This window comes from Saccopteryx leptura, chromosome 3 (assembly GCF_036850995.1).
Source record: "Saccopteryx leptura isolate mSacLep1 chromosome 3, mSacLep1_pri_phased_curated, whole genome shotgun sequence".
NCBI lineage: Eukaryota > Metazoa > Chordata > Mammalia > Chiroptera > Emballonuridae > Saccopteryx > Saccopteryx leptura.
Genome location: NC_089505.1, coordinates 243521036 through 243535592, shown reverse-complemented (window position 1 = coordinate 243535592; position 14557 = coordinate 243521036). Strand labels below are relative to the sequence as shown.

Sequence of the window (14557 nt, the reverse complement as noted above, 5' to 3'; positions counted from 1 at the left end):
TCAAAAGGATTTTCAGTGCATTTTTAAAAGATTATCAACAGTAGCCTCTCTTCATGACATCCTGTGATGACAGTTTCATTCTGATACCATGGCAGAGACAGGCTCAGCGATGCCCGGTGAGTCGAGGGAACTGCCTTCAAGATTTGTAGTTTGGGCTCCTCCTGTTCACGTCTTTGTTTCCAGAGCTAAACAGTCGAATGAACTCCAGTGTCTGCAACCATCAAGATGAAACCACCTCAGACCCAGGCTTATGGTGAAAATATCACAGAAATGTGGTGTGTGCCCCCCAAAGAGAACCAGCATCCTGAGGCGGAGAGGGAGGCTTCGGGGTGCTGTGACTGCTCTGTGTCTGATGCCGGGGGGCTTGCAGCTCGTGCTGTCAGACCAGAGGGTCCGGGCCCCTGAGCCGGGTGCGCTGCACGCTGGGAACGAGGGGCGGTGAGGAGACCGGTCCCTCCCCGGTCACACCAGCAGCCAGAGCGTCCTCCACACGTTTCCTATGGTCTCCCGCCAAGCACGGGAAGTGGCGTTCCGGTGATTAAGCTGCAGTATCGTTATACCAGCCAAATGAGTAATCATCGTGTTAATGAACTTTATCTCGGAAAAGATGAGCTTTTTAATATTAAGCCGCTTTCAATAGGAACGAGAAAATGTAGTTCCAGTTCCATTTAATCAACCGGAGATGTTTACAGTCTGTGCAATTTCATAGCCTGTCTGCACACAGGCCTGCAGACCCGCACTCAGTGACCTCAGCGCGTGCCGTCTGGTCACGTGTTAGTCACCTCTCCTCTCTCTCTCTCTCTCTCTCTCTCTCTCTCTCTCTCCCTCCCCCTCTCTCTCTCTCACACACACACACTCTTCCAGGAACAGAGCTGTAGACTCTTTGACGAATTAGACAGATTCAACTTGTTGGTAATGAGCAATCATGATTCACAAATTAGTAATGACAATTAAATACCTGAGAATTAAATTTTGCCACTTAAAAGAAATTTGGATTGCTTCACTGGGAGAAAAAAATACAAATTGTATTTGGGAAAGGGGTTTTATGAGCTTCGGGTCCTGAATTGCATTTTTTTTTGGGGGGGGGGCGAGAGAGATAGACAGACAGGAAGGGAGAGTAAGATGAGAAGCATCAACTCGCAGTTGAGGCTCCTTAGTTGTTGATTGATTGCTTCCTCATATGTGCCTTGACTGGGGGCTCCAGCAGAGCGAGTGACCCCTTGCTCAAGCCAGTGACCGTGGCACAAGCCGGATAAGCCTGCACACAAGCCGACAATCTATGGGTCTTGAACCTGGGTCCTCAGCATCCCAGGCCGATGCTCTGTCCACTGCGCCACCGCCTGGTCAGGCCCGAGTTGCATTCCGTGGACCTGTCTCTTCTCAAATACAAGGCCCTCCCTCCAAAACAGTGAAATGACCTCTGCTAGACAATAGCAGCACCTTCTGGTCCTTTAGCCATGACCCCTAAATATCTGAATTCTGGTCCTTTAGCTATGACCCCTAAATATCTGAATTCTGTTCCTTCTGTATCTTATATTCTTAAGGAAATTCCAGCGACATAAGACAAATGCCAACCTCTGCTACGACCACCCCACCCCACTTCTCTCTCCCTTCTGGTGCCACCGTCCCGGATGCTAATCAGAGGATGCCCGACGGGGTCCTTGCTATGTAGGAGCTCAGAACTCTGACGGACACTTTCAAGCTGGGCCAACTCTGACAGGAAACACGCAATTCTCTCACACCAGAGGGACGCGTCAGCCAGAACCCCACCAACTGTGTCTTAACAGTTCTCTACTGTGGTTGGACCCACGATAAAGAACGTGTGTGTGTGTGTGAGTGAATGAGGGCGTGTTCGTGAGGATGCCTGAAGCTCGAGGGGCAGCCTGTGGTCTCAGGGAGTGACCGCTGCTGCAGGACGGGGCTCGCTAAGAACAGCAGAGACCCGTTGTCCAGGCCGCGTTCTCCCTGAGTGAGACCTGGACGCAGGGAAGGGGCGGCCGGAGCCTCTTCAGCACCCGGGACGCCGTCAGTGAGCGATTCTCTGTTCTCACCTGTCCCACTCGGGTGCCTAAGCGAGGTGAACGCCTCCTACCAACCAGAGGGTGGGTTTGAAGAGAGAACCGTCTTTGAAACCCATTACCAACAGAAGATAAGGATGTCGTGCCTCAGTCTTTCCTGTTTATGAATTATAGAGAAAAAAAAAACGCATTCGAGAAATTAACTTCCGCAAGCACTTCTCACTGGTAAATCTCCCACTTGCTTGACCAAAAAAAATAATAAAATAAAAAAGCGTCCTTCTTGTAGCCTGACCCATGTTCCTGGGAGAGGACTAAAGTGCATTTGCTCTCTCCGCAGAACCTCATCGCCTCTGCCCGTCTTGGCTGGCTCCAGCTCAGCCCCGTGCGACCACACGTCACTCAGATCTGCAGGGGGGACAGCGGGCGGAGAGAATGAGGAGAAGGTGACACGGAGCTCGTCTGCCTGCGCTGTTTCGGGGCTCCTGTTGGGGGACGGGCAGAGGCATCGCCCGCAGGGCAACGAGCCACCCTTCTCAGTACACGTGTGGCCGCAGACCGCCCTGTTTCTTCCTCCTCTTCTCTTCCTTTTTTATTCCTCTGTTGAAATAACGCCAAATGGCTTCGTGTCGCCTGAGTAGACATTATGTACTTACCAGGTTGGCTTGAAAACAGTTTGGGAATTAGCTCCTGATCCATCAGCAGGCAGCCAGGAAAGCGCAACTCCAGAAAGTTCTGTGAGCATCCCCCGCGGCCATCCCAGAAGTCAGCTGTCCCCCCCCCCCCAAGTTCTGTGAGCATCCCCCGCGGCCATCCCAGAAGTCAGCTGTCCCCCCCCCCAAAGGCCTGTGAGCATCCCCCACGGCCATCCCAGAAGTCAGCTGTTTCCCCCTGAAAGGTCTGTGAGCATTCCCAGAGGCCCTCCTGAAGTGGAAGTCCGCTGTCCCAAAGTCGGCCGTTTCCCCAGCCAGGCTGAGTACTGGGGAGAGAGCGCGCTCAGAAATACCATGTCAACAGCTCAGACCCGGCACCAAGCCACCAGCCCAGGAGGAAAAGGCTGGTGGCTCTGTGTCCACTCCACAAGGAGCCGTGCGTTCATTCACGCTCTCTTGCCTTCTGTTTTCTTAAACCCTCCCTGGGGGCTCCGGGAAAGGGCGGGGAATACGAAACGAGACTGACAGACTCTCTACCCTCGGGAAGAGAGCAGACACGGATAGATGACACTGTCTGAGAGGTAGTTCACACTTTAAGAAAAAAATGTTTAACTGAATTTATTGGGGTGAGACTGGTTAATAAAGTTTCAGGAACACAACTCTCTATATAATAGACCATCTGCTTATCGCACTGTGTGTTCACCACCCCCCACCCCACCAAGGTCAAGTCTCCCTCCATCAAAACAATACGGTGCTTGTCTTTCTCTGTCTGGTGCTTCTCACTCAGCAAGAGTTCCAGGTTCAGCCCTGCCGTGACGGCTCAGTGCTACTCCAGTGCGTGAATGTGCCACAGCCCCTCTGTCCACGCATCCGCTGATGGGCTCCTGGGCTGATTCTACATCAGGGGTCCCCAAACTACAGCCCGCGGGCCACATGCGGCCCCCTGAGGCCATTTATCCGGCCCCGCCGCACTTCCAGAAGGGGCACCTCTTTCATTGGTGGTCAGTGAGAGGAGCATAGTTCCCATTGAAATACTGGTCAGTTTGTTGATTTAAAAATACTTGTTCTTTATTTTAAATGTTTATTTGTTCCCATTTTGTTTTTTTACTTTAAAATAAGATATGTGCAGTGTGCATAGGGATTTTTTCATAGTTTTTTTTTTTATAGTCCTGCCCTCCAATGGTCTGAGGGACAGTGAACTGGCCCCCTGTGTAAAAAGTTTGGGGACCCCTGTTCTACATATTGGCTGTTGTCAACGGCGCTTACGTGAACAACAGATGGGTGCATGCATAGTCTATCGAATCTGTGCTTCGGGTTTCTTTAGATACAGTCCCAGAAGTGGGATGGCTGGGTCACAAGGCAGGTCCATTTTTAATTCTTAGAGGTAATGCCGTACTGTTCTCCACAGCGGCTGCACAAGTCTGCCTTCCCACCAGCAGTGCAGCAGGGCTCCCTTTTCTCCACCTCCTCCCTTGGTCATCGGTTTGCTGAAGAGAGCCACTCTGACAGGTGTGAGGGACAGCTCACTGTGCGTGTCAATGTGCTGTCCGAGGATAAACCAACGTCCCCCGGGAATTACAGGCCGTCGGACGGAAGGTGGGGTCAGGAGAAGGAAGGGGTGAGTTGGAATTTGCTTGTTCCTGGGTTTCAGACATGACGCCGAGGTGGAGTCGGTGGGGATGGGTGAACACAGGGCCCGAGGTGTGCTGGTAGGAAGGTGATTATCGAGCAGGGGTCAGTCAGGAAAGGGGTGAGTTCTGGGAGGAGATGGAGTTCCAGGCACCAAGGCGATGGCTGCATGGAGGTGACTCACAAAGTGCAATAAAACGCAAGCATGACTGAGGGTCAAGGAGACGCTCTTGAGAGGGAGAAAGACCAGAAGAGTGACCCTGGACACGACTGCGGGTCAAGGAGATGCCCCTGAGAGGGACAGAGACCAGAAGAGTGACCCTGGACACGACTGCGGGTCAAGGAGATATCCTGAAAGGGACAGAGAACAGAAGAGTGACCCTGGACACGACTGAGGGTCAAGGAGACGATCCTGAGAGGGAGCGAGACCAGAAGAGTGACCCTGGACACGACTGAGGGTCAAGGAGATCTCCAGAGAGGGAGATAGACCAGAAGAGTGACCCTGGACACGACTGAGGGTCAAGGAGATGCTCCTGAGAGGGAGAGAGACCAGAAAAGTGAACCTGGACACGACTGAAGGTCAAGGAGATCTCCAGAGAGGCAGAGAAACCAGAAGAGTGACCCTGGACACAACTGCGGGTCAAGGAGACGATCCTGAGAGGGAGAGACACCAGAAGAGTGACCCTGGACACGAATGAGGGTACAGGAGACGCTCCCGAGAGGGAGAGAGACCAGAAGAGTGACCCTGGACAAGACTGAGGGTCAAGGAGACGCTCCCGAGAGGGAGAGAGACCAGAAGAGTGACCCAGGACACGACTGAGGGTCAAGGAGATCTCCTGAGAGGGAGAGAGACCAGAGGAGTGACACTGGACACGACTGAGGGTCAAGGAGATCTCCCAAGAGGGAGAGAGGCCAGAGAAGAATTGCTCTGGACACGACTAAGGGTCAAGGAGACGCTCCTGAGAGGGAGAGAGACCAGAAGAGTGACCCTGGACATGACTGAGGGTCAAGGAGATCTCGCAAGAGGGAGAGAGACCAGAGAAGAATTACCCTGGACACGACTGAGGGTCAAGGAGACGCTCCTGAGAGGGAGTTAGACCAGAAGAGTGACCCTGGACACGACTGAGGGTCAAGGAGACGCTCCTGAGAGAAGAGAGACCAGAAAAGTGACCCTGGACACGAATGAGGGTCAAGGAGATGCTCCTGAGAGGGAGCGAGACAAGAAGAGTGAACCTGGACACGACTGAGGGTCAAGGAGACGCTCCAGAGAGGGACAGAGACCAGAAGAGTGCCCCTGGACACGACTGAGGGTCAAGGAGATCTCCTGAGAGGGAGAGAGACCAGAAGAGTGACGCTGGACACGACTGAGAGTCAAGGAGATTTCCCAAGAGGGAGAGAGACCAGAGAAGAATTACCCTGGACATGACTGAGGGTCAAGGAGATCTCCTGAGAGGGAGAGAGACCAGAAGAGTGACGCTGAACACGACTGAGGGTCAAGGAGATCTCCCAAGAGAAAGAGAGACCAGAGAAGAATTACCCTGGACATGACTGAGGGTCAAGGAGATGCTCCTGAGACGGAGAGAGACTAGAAGAGTGACCCTGGAAAAGACTGAGGGTCAAGGGACGCTCCCGAGAGGGAGAGAGACCAGAGAAGAATTACCCTGGACACGACTGAGGGTCAAGGAGACGCTCCTGAGAGGGAGAGAGACCGGAAGAGTGACCGTGGACACGACTAAGGATCAAGGAGATCTCCTGAGAGAGAGAGAGACCAGAAGAGTGACCCTGGACACGACTGCGGGTCAAGGAGACGCTACTGAGAGGGAGCAAGACCAGAAGAGGAAACCTGGACACGACTGAGGGTCAAGGAGACGCTCCTGAGAGGGAGAGAGACCAGAAGTGTGACCCTGGACACGACTGAGGGTCAAGGAGATATCCTGAGAGGGAGAGAGAACAGAAGAGTGACCCTGGACACGACTGAGGGTCAAGGAGATGCCCCTGAGAGGGACAGAGACCAGAAGAGTGACCCTGGACATGACTGAGGTTCAAGGAGATCTCCCAATAGGGAGAAAGACCAGAGAAGAATTACCCTGGACACGACTGAGGGTCAAGGAGACGCTCTAGAGAGGGAGTTAGACCAGAGAAGTGACCCTGGACACGACTGAGGGTCAAGGAGACGGTCCTGAGAGGGAGATAGACCAGTAGAGTGATCCTGGTCACGACTGAGGGTCAAGGAGATGCTCCTGAGAGGGAGAGAGACCAGAAGAGTGACACTGGACACGACTGAGGGTCAAGGAGATGCCCCTGAGAGGGACAGAGACCAGAAGAGTGACCCTGGACCGACTGAGGGTCAAGGAGATCTCCAAGAGGGAGAGAGACCAGAGAGATTACTCTGGACACGACTGAGGGTCAAGGAGACGCTCCTGAGAGGGAGAGAGACCAGAAGAGTGACCCTGGACACGACTGAGGGTCAAGGAGACGCTCCTGAGAGGGAGAGAGACCAGAAGAGTGACCCTGGACACGACTGAGGGTCAAGGAGATGCTCCTGAGAGGGAGAGAGACAAGAAGAGTGACCCTGGACACGACTGAGGGTCAAGGAGACGCTCCTGAGAGGGAGAGAGACCAGAAGAGTGACCCTGGACACGACTGAGGGTCAAGGAGATCTCCTGAGAGGGAGAGAGACCAGAAGAGTGACCCTGGACACGACTGAGGGTCAAGGAGATTCTCCCAAGAGGGAGAGAGACCAGAGAAGAATTACCCTGGACATGACTGAGGGTCAAGGAGATCTCCTGAGAGGGAGAGAGACCAGAAGAGTGACGCTGAACACGACTGAGGGTCAAGGAGATCTCCCAAGAGAAAGAGAGACCAGAGAAGAATTACCCTGGACATGACTGAGGGTCAAGGAGATGCTCCTGAGACGGAGAGAGACTAGAAGAGTGACCCTGGAAAAGACTGAGGGTCAAGGGACGCTCCCGAGAGGGAGAGAGACCAGAGAAGAATTACCCTGGACACGACTGAGGGTCAAGGAGACGCTCCTGAGAGGGAGAGAGACCGGAAGAGTGACCGTGGACACGACTAAGGATCAAGGAGATCTCCTGAGAGAGAGAGAGACCAGAAGAGTGACCCTGGACACGACTGCGGGTCAAGGAGACGCTACTGAGAGGGAGCAAGACCAGAAGAGGAAACCTGGACACGACTGAGGGTCAAGGAGACGCTCCTGAGAGGGAGAGAGACCAGAAGTGTGACCCTGGACACGACTGAGGGTCAAGGAGATATCCTGAGAGGGAGAGAGAACAGAAGAGTGACCCTGGACACGACTGAGGGTCAAGGAGATGCCCCTGAGAGGGACAGAGACCAGAAGAGTGACCCTGGACATGACTGAGGTTCAAGGAGATCTCCCAATAGGGAGAAAGACCAGAGAAGAATTACCCTGGACACGACTGAGAGTCAAGGAGACGCTCTAGAGAGGGAGTTAGACCAGAGAAGTGACCCTGGACACGACTGAGGGTCAAGGAGACGGTCCTGAGAGGGAGATAGACCAGTAGAGTGATCCTGGTCACGACTGAGAGTCAAGGAGATCTCCTGAGAGGGAGAGAGACCAGAAGAGTGACACTGGACAAGACTGAGGGTGAAGGAGATGCCCCTGAGAGGGACAGAGACCAGAAGAGTGACCCCGGTCCGACTGAGGGTCAAGGAGATCTCCCAAGAGGGAGAGAGAACAGAGAAGATTTACTCTGGACACGACTGAGGGTCAAGGAGACGCTCCTGAGAGGGAGAGAGACCAGAAGAGTGACCCTGGAAACGACTCAGGGTCAAAGAGATCTCCCAAGAGGGAGAGAAACCAGAGAAGAATTACCCTGGACACGACTGAGGGTCAAGGAGATCTCCTGAGAGCGAGAGAGACCAGAAGAGTGACCCTGGACAAGACTGAGGGGCAAGGAGACACTCCGAGAGGGAGAGAGACGAGAAGAGTGACCCAGGATACGACTGAGGGTCAAAGAGACGCTCCAGAGAGGGACAGAGACCAGAAGAGTGCCCCTGGACACGACTGAGGGTCAAGGAGATCTCCCAAGATGGAGAGAGACCAGAGAAGAATTACTCTGGACACGACGGAGGGTCAAAAAGACGCTCCTGAGTGGGAGAGAGTCCAGAAGAGTGACCCTGGACATGACTGAGGGTCAAGGAGATGCTCCTGAGAGGGAGAGATACCAAAAGAGTGACCCTGGACACCACTGAGGGTCAAGGAGACGCTCCAGAAAGGGAGAGAATCCAGAAGAGTGCCCCTGGACACGACTGAGGGTCAAGAAGATCTTCTGAGAGGGAGAGAGACCAGAAGAGTGACCCTGGACACGACTGAGGGTCAAGGAGATGCCAATGAGAAGGACAGAGAAAAGAAGAGTGACCCTGGACCCGCCTGAGGGTCAAGGAGATCTCCCAAGAGGGAGAGAGACAAGAGAAGATTTACTCTGAACACGACTGAGGGTCAAGGAGACGCTCCTGAGAGGGAGAGAGACCAGAAGAGCGACCCTGCACACGACTGAGGGACAAGGAGACGCTCCTGAGAGGGAGAGAGACCGGAAGAGTGACCCTGGACACGACTGCGGGTCAAGGAGACGCTACTGAGAGGGAGCAAGACCAGAAGAGTAAACCTGGAAACGACTGCGGGTCAAGGAGACGCTCCTGAGAGGGAGCGAGACCAGAAGAGTGACCCTGGACACGACTGAGGGTCAAGGAGACGCTCCCGAGAGGGAGAGAGACCAGAAGTGTGACCCTGGACACGACTGAGGGTCAAGAAGATCTCCTGAGAGGGAGAGAGAACAGAAGAGTGACCCTGGACACGACTGAGGGTCAAGGAGTTGCCCCTGATAGGGACAGAGACCAGAAGAGTGATCCTGGACACGACTGAGGGTCAAGGAGATCTCCTGAGAGGGAGAGAGACCAGAAGAGTGACCCTGGACACGACTGATGGTCAAGGAGACGCTCCCGAGAGGGAGAGAGACCAGAAGATTGACTCTGGACACGACTGAGGGTCAAGGAGATCTCCCAAGAGGGAGAGAGACAAGAGAAGATTTACTCTGAACACGACTGAGGGTCAAGGAGACGCTCTTGAGAGGGAGAGAGACCAGAAGAGCGACCCTGCACACGACTGAGGGTCAAGGAGACGCTCCTGAGAGGGAGAGAGACCGGAAGAGTGACCGTGGACACGACTGAGGGTCAAGGAGATCTCCTGAGAGGGAGAGAAACCAGAAGAGTGACACTGGACAAGACTGAGGGTGAAGGAGATGCACCTGAGAGGGACAGAGACCAGAAGAGTGACCCCTGTCCGAATGAGGGTCAAGGAGATCTCCCAAGAGGGAGAGAGAACAGAGAAGATTTACTCTGGACACGAATGAGGGTCAAGGAGACGCTCTTGAGAGGGAGAGAGACCAGAAGAGCTACCCTGCACACGACTGAGTGTCAAGGAGACGCTCCTGAGAGGGAGAGAGACCGGAAGAGTGACCGTGGACACGACTGAGGGTCAAGGAGATCTCCTGAGAGGGAGAGAGACCAGAAGAGTGACACTGGACACGACTGCGGGTCAAGGAGACGCTACTGAGAGGGAGCAAGACCAGAAGAGTAAACCGAGACACGACTGAGGGTCAAGGAGATGCTCCTGAGAGGGAGCGAGACCAGAAGAGTGACCCTGGACACGACTGAGGGTCAAGGAGATGCCCCTGAGAGGGACAGAGACCAGAAGAGTTTCCCTGGACACGACTGAGGGTCAACGAGATCTCCTGAGAGGGAGAGAGAGCAGAAGAGTGACCCTGGACACGACTGAGGGTCAAGGAGACGCTCCCGAGAGGGAGAGAGACCAGAAAAGAGACTCTGGACACGACTGAGGGTCAAGGAGACCTCCTGAGAGGGAGAGAGACCAGAAGAGTGACGCTGGACACGACTGAGGGTCAAGGAGATGCTCCCGAGAGGGAGAGAGACCAGAAGAGTGACCATGGACACGACTGAGGGTCAAGGAGATGCCCTGAGAAGGACAGAGAAAAGAAGAGTTACCCTGCACCCGACTGAGGGTCAAGGAGATCTCCCAAGAGGGAGAGAGACAAGAGAAGATTTACTCTGAACACGATTGAGGGTCAAGGAGATGCTCTTGAGAGGGAGAGAGACCAGAAGAGCGACCCTGCACACGACTGAGGGTCAAGGAGACGCTCCTGAGAGGGAGAGAGACCGGAAGAGTGACCCTGGACACGGCTGAGGGTCAAGGAGATCTTGTGAGAGAAAGAGAGACCAGAAGAGTGACCCTGGACACGACTGCGGGTCAAGGAGACGCTACTGAGAGGGAGCAAGACCAGAAGAGTAAACCTGGACACGACTGAGGGTCAAGGATACGCTCCTGAGAGGGAGCGAGACCAGAAGAGTGACCCTGGACACGACTGAGGGTCAAGGAGACGCTCCCGAGACGGAGAGAGACCAGAAGTGTGACCCTGGACACGACTGAGAGTCAAGGAGATGCCCCTGAGAGGGAGAGAGAACAGAAGAGTGATCCTGGACACGACTGAGGGTCAAGGAGATCTCCTGAGAGGGAGAGAGACCAGAAGATTGACCCTGGACACGACTGATGGTCAAGGAGACTCTCCCGAGAGGGAGAGAGACTAGAAGATTGACTCTGGACACGACTGATGGTCAAGGAGATCTCCTGAGAGGGAGAGGGACCAGAAGAGTGACCCTGGACACGACTGAGGGTCAAGGAGATGATCCCGAGAAAGAGAGAGACCAGAAGAGTGACCCTGGACACGACTGAGGGTCAAGGAGATGCGCCCTTGAGGGATAGAGACCAGAAGAGTAACCTGGACACGACTGAAGGTCAAGGAGATGCCCCTGAGAAGGACAGAGACCAGAAGAGTGACCCTGGACACGACTGATGGTCAAGGAGACGCTCTCGAGAGGGAGAGAGACTAGAAGAGTGACCCTGGACATGACTGAGCATCAAGGAGATCTCCCAAGGGGAAGAAAGACCAAACAAGTATTTCCCTGGACACGACTGATGGTCAAGGAGACGCTCATGAGAGGGAGAGAGACCAGAAGAGTGACCGTGGACACGACTGAGGGTCAAGGAGATCTCCTGAGAGGGAGAGAGACCAGAAGAGTGACCCTGGACACGACTGAGGGTCAAGGAGATCTCCTGAGAGGGAGAGAGACCAGAAGAGTGACACTGGACACGACAGAGGGTCAAGGAGATCTCCAAAGAGGGAGAGAGACCAGAGAAGAATTACTCTGGACACGTCTGAGGGTGTGGAGACGCTCTTGAGAGGGAGTTAGACCAGAAAAGTGACCCTGGACACGACTGAGGGTAAAGGAGACGGTCCTGAGAGAAAGAGAGACCAGAAGAGTGACCCTGGACACGACTGAGCGTCAAGGAGATTTCCTGAGAGGGAGAGAGACAAGAAGAGTGACACTGGACAAGACTGAGGGTGAAGGAGATGCCCCTGAGAGGGACAGAGACCAGAAGAGTGACCCCGGTTTGATTGAGGGTCAAGGAGATCTCCCAAGAGGGAGAGAGAACAGAGAAGATTTACTCTGCACACGACTGAGGGTCAAGGAGACGCTACTGAGAGGGAGAGAGACCAGAAGAATGACCCTGGAAACGACTGAGGGTCAAGGAGATCTCCAAGAGGGAGAGAGACCATAGAAGAATTACCCTGGACACGACTGAGGGTCAAGGAGACACTCCTGAGATGGAGTTAGACCAAAAGAGTGAAACTGAACACGACCGAGGGTCAAGGAGACGCTTCTGAGAGGGAGAGAGACCAGAAGAGTGACCTTGGACACGACTGAGGGTCAAGGAGATCTCCTGAGAGGGACAGAGACCAGAAGAGTGACACTGGACATGACTGAGGGTCAAAGAGATCTCCCAAGAGGGAGAGAGACCAGAGAAGAATTACGCTGGACACGACTGAGGGTCAAGAAGACGCTCCTGAGAGGGAGAGAGACCGGAAGAGTGACCCTGGACACGACTGAGGGTCAAGGAGACGCTCCCGAGAGGGAGAGAGACCAGAAGAGTAACCCAGGACACGACTGAGGGTCAAGGAGATCTCCTGAGAGGGAGAGAGACCAGAGGAGGGACACTGGACACGACTGAGGGTCAAGGAGATCTCCCAAGAGGGAGAGAGACCAGACAAAAGTTACTCTGGACACGACTGACGGTCAAGGAGACGCTCCTGAGAGGGAGAGAGACCAGAAGAGTGACCCTGGACCCGACTGAGGGTCAAGGAGATGCTTCTGAGAGGGAGCGATACCATAAGAGTGACCCTGGACACGACTGAGTGTCAAGGAGACGCTCCAGAGAGGGACAGAGACCAGAAGAGTGCCCCTGGACAAGACTGAGGGTCAAGGAGATATCCTGAGAGGGAGAGAGAACAGAAGAGTGACCCTGGACACGACGGAGGGTCAAGGAGATCTCCTGAGAGGGAGAGAGACCAGAAGAGTGACCCTGGACACGACTGAGGGTCAAGGAGATGCTTCTGAGAGGGAGCGATACCATAAGAGTGACCCTGGACCCGCCTGAGGGTCAAGGAGATCTCCCAAGAGGGAGAGAGACAAGAGAAGATTTACTCTGAACACGACTGAGGGTCAAGGAGACGCTCCTGAGAGGGAGAGAGACCAGAAGAGCGACCCTGCACACGACTGAGGGACAAGGAGACGCTCCTGAGAGGGAGAGAGACCGGAAGAGTGACCCTGGACACGACTGCGGGTCAAGGAGACGCTACTGAGAGGGAGCAAGACCAGAAGAGTAAACCTGGAAACGACTGCGGGTCAAGGAGACGCTCCTGAGAGGGAGCGAGACCAGAAGAGTGACCCTGGACACGACTGAGGGTCAAGGAGACGCTCCCGAGAGGGAGAGAGACCAGAAGTGTGACCCTGGACACGACTGAGGGTCAAGGAGATCTCCTGAGAGGGAGAGAGAACAGAAGAGTGACCCTGAACACGACTGAGGGTCAAGGAGTTGCCCCTGATAAGGACAGAGACCAGAAGAGTGATCCTGGACACGACTGAGGGTCAAGGAGATCTCCTGAGAGGGAGAGAGACCAGAAGAGTGACCCTGGACACGACTGATGGTCAAGGAGACGCTCCCGAGAGGGAGAGAGACCAGAAGATTGACTCTGGACACGACTGAGGGTCAAGGAGATCTCCCAAGAGGGAGAGAGACAAGAGAAGATTTACTCTGAACACGACTGAGGGTCAAGGAGACGCTCTTGAGAGGGAGAGAGACCAGAAGAGCGACCCTGCACACGACTGAGGGTCAAGGAGACGCTCCTGAGAGGGAGAGAGACCGGAAGAGTGACCGTGGACACGACTGAGGGTCAAGGAGATCTCCTGAGAGGGAGAGAAACCAGAAGAGTGACACTGGACAAGACTGTGGGTGAAGGAGATGCACCTGAGAGGGACAGAGACCAGAAGAGTGACCCCTGTCCGAATGAGGGTCAAGGAGATCTCTCAAGAGGGAGAGAGAACAGAGAAGATTTACTCTGGACACGAATGAGGGTCAAAGAGACGCTCCTGAGAGGGAGAGAGACCAGAAGAGTGACCCTGGAAACGACTGAGGGACAAGGAGATCTTCCAAGAGGGAGAGAGAGCAGAGAAGAATTACCCTGGACACGACTGAGGGTCAAGGGGACACTCCTGAGAGGGAGTTAGACCTGAAGAGTGACACTGGACACGACCGAGGGTCAAGGAGACGCTCCTGAGAGGGAGCGAGACCAGAAGAGTGACCCTGGACACGAATGAGGGTCAAGGAAATCTCCTGAGAGGGACAGAGACCAGAAGAGCGACCCTGCACACGACTGACTGTCAAGGAGACGCTCCTAAGAGGGAGAGAGACCAGAAGAGTGACCCTGGACACGACTGCGGGTCAAGGAGACGCTACTGAGAGGGAGCAAGACCAGAAGAGTAAACCGGGACACGACTGAGGGTCAAGGAGACGCTCCTGAGAGGGAGCGAGACCAGAAGAGTGACCCTGGACACGACTGAGGGTCAAGGAGAGGGCCCCGAGAGGGAGAGAGACCAGAAGTGTGACCCTGGACACGACTGAGGGGCAAGGAGACGCTCCTGAGAGGGAGCGAGACAAGAAGAGTGACCCTGGACACGACTGAGGGTCAAGGAGATGCTCCCGAGAGGGACAGAGACCAGAAGAGTGACCCTGGACATGACTGAGGGTCAAGGCGATGATCCCGAGAGGGACAGGGACCAGAAGAGTGACACTGGACACGACTGAGT

General features: G+C 54.5%; 1 pseudogene; it reads left to right on the top strand.

Moving 5' to 3' along the window:
• The first annotated feature begins 4055 nt into the window (after nt 1-4055).
• Nucleotides 4056-14557, top strand: part of LOC136398471 (T-cell surface glycoprotein CD1b-3-like) — a 16433-nt pseudogene continuing 5931 nt past the window's right edge.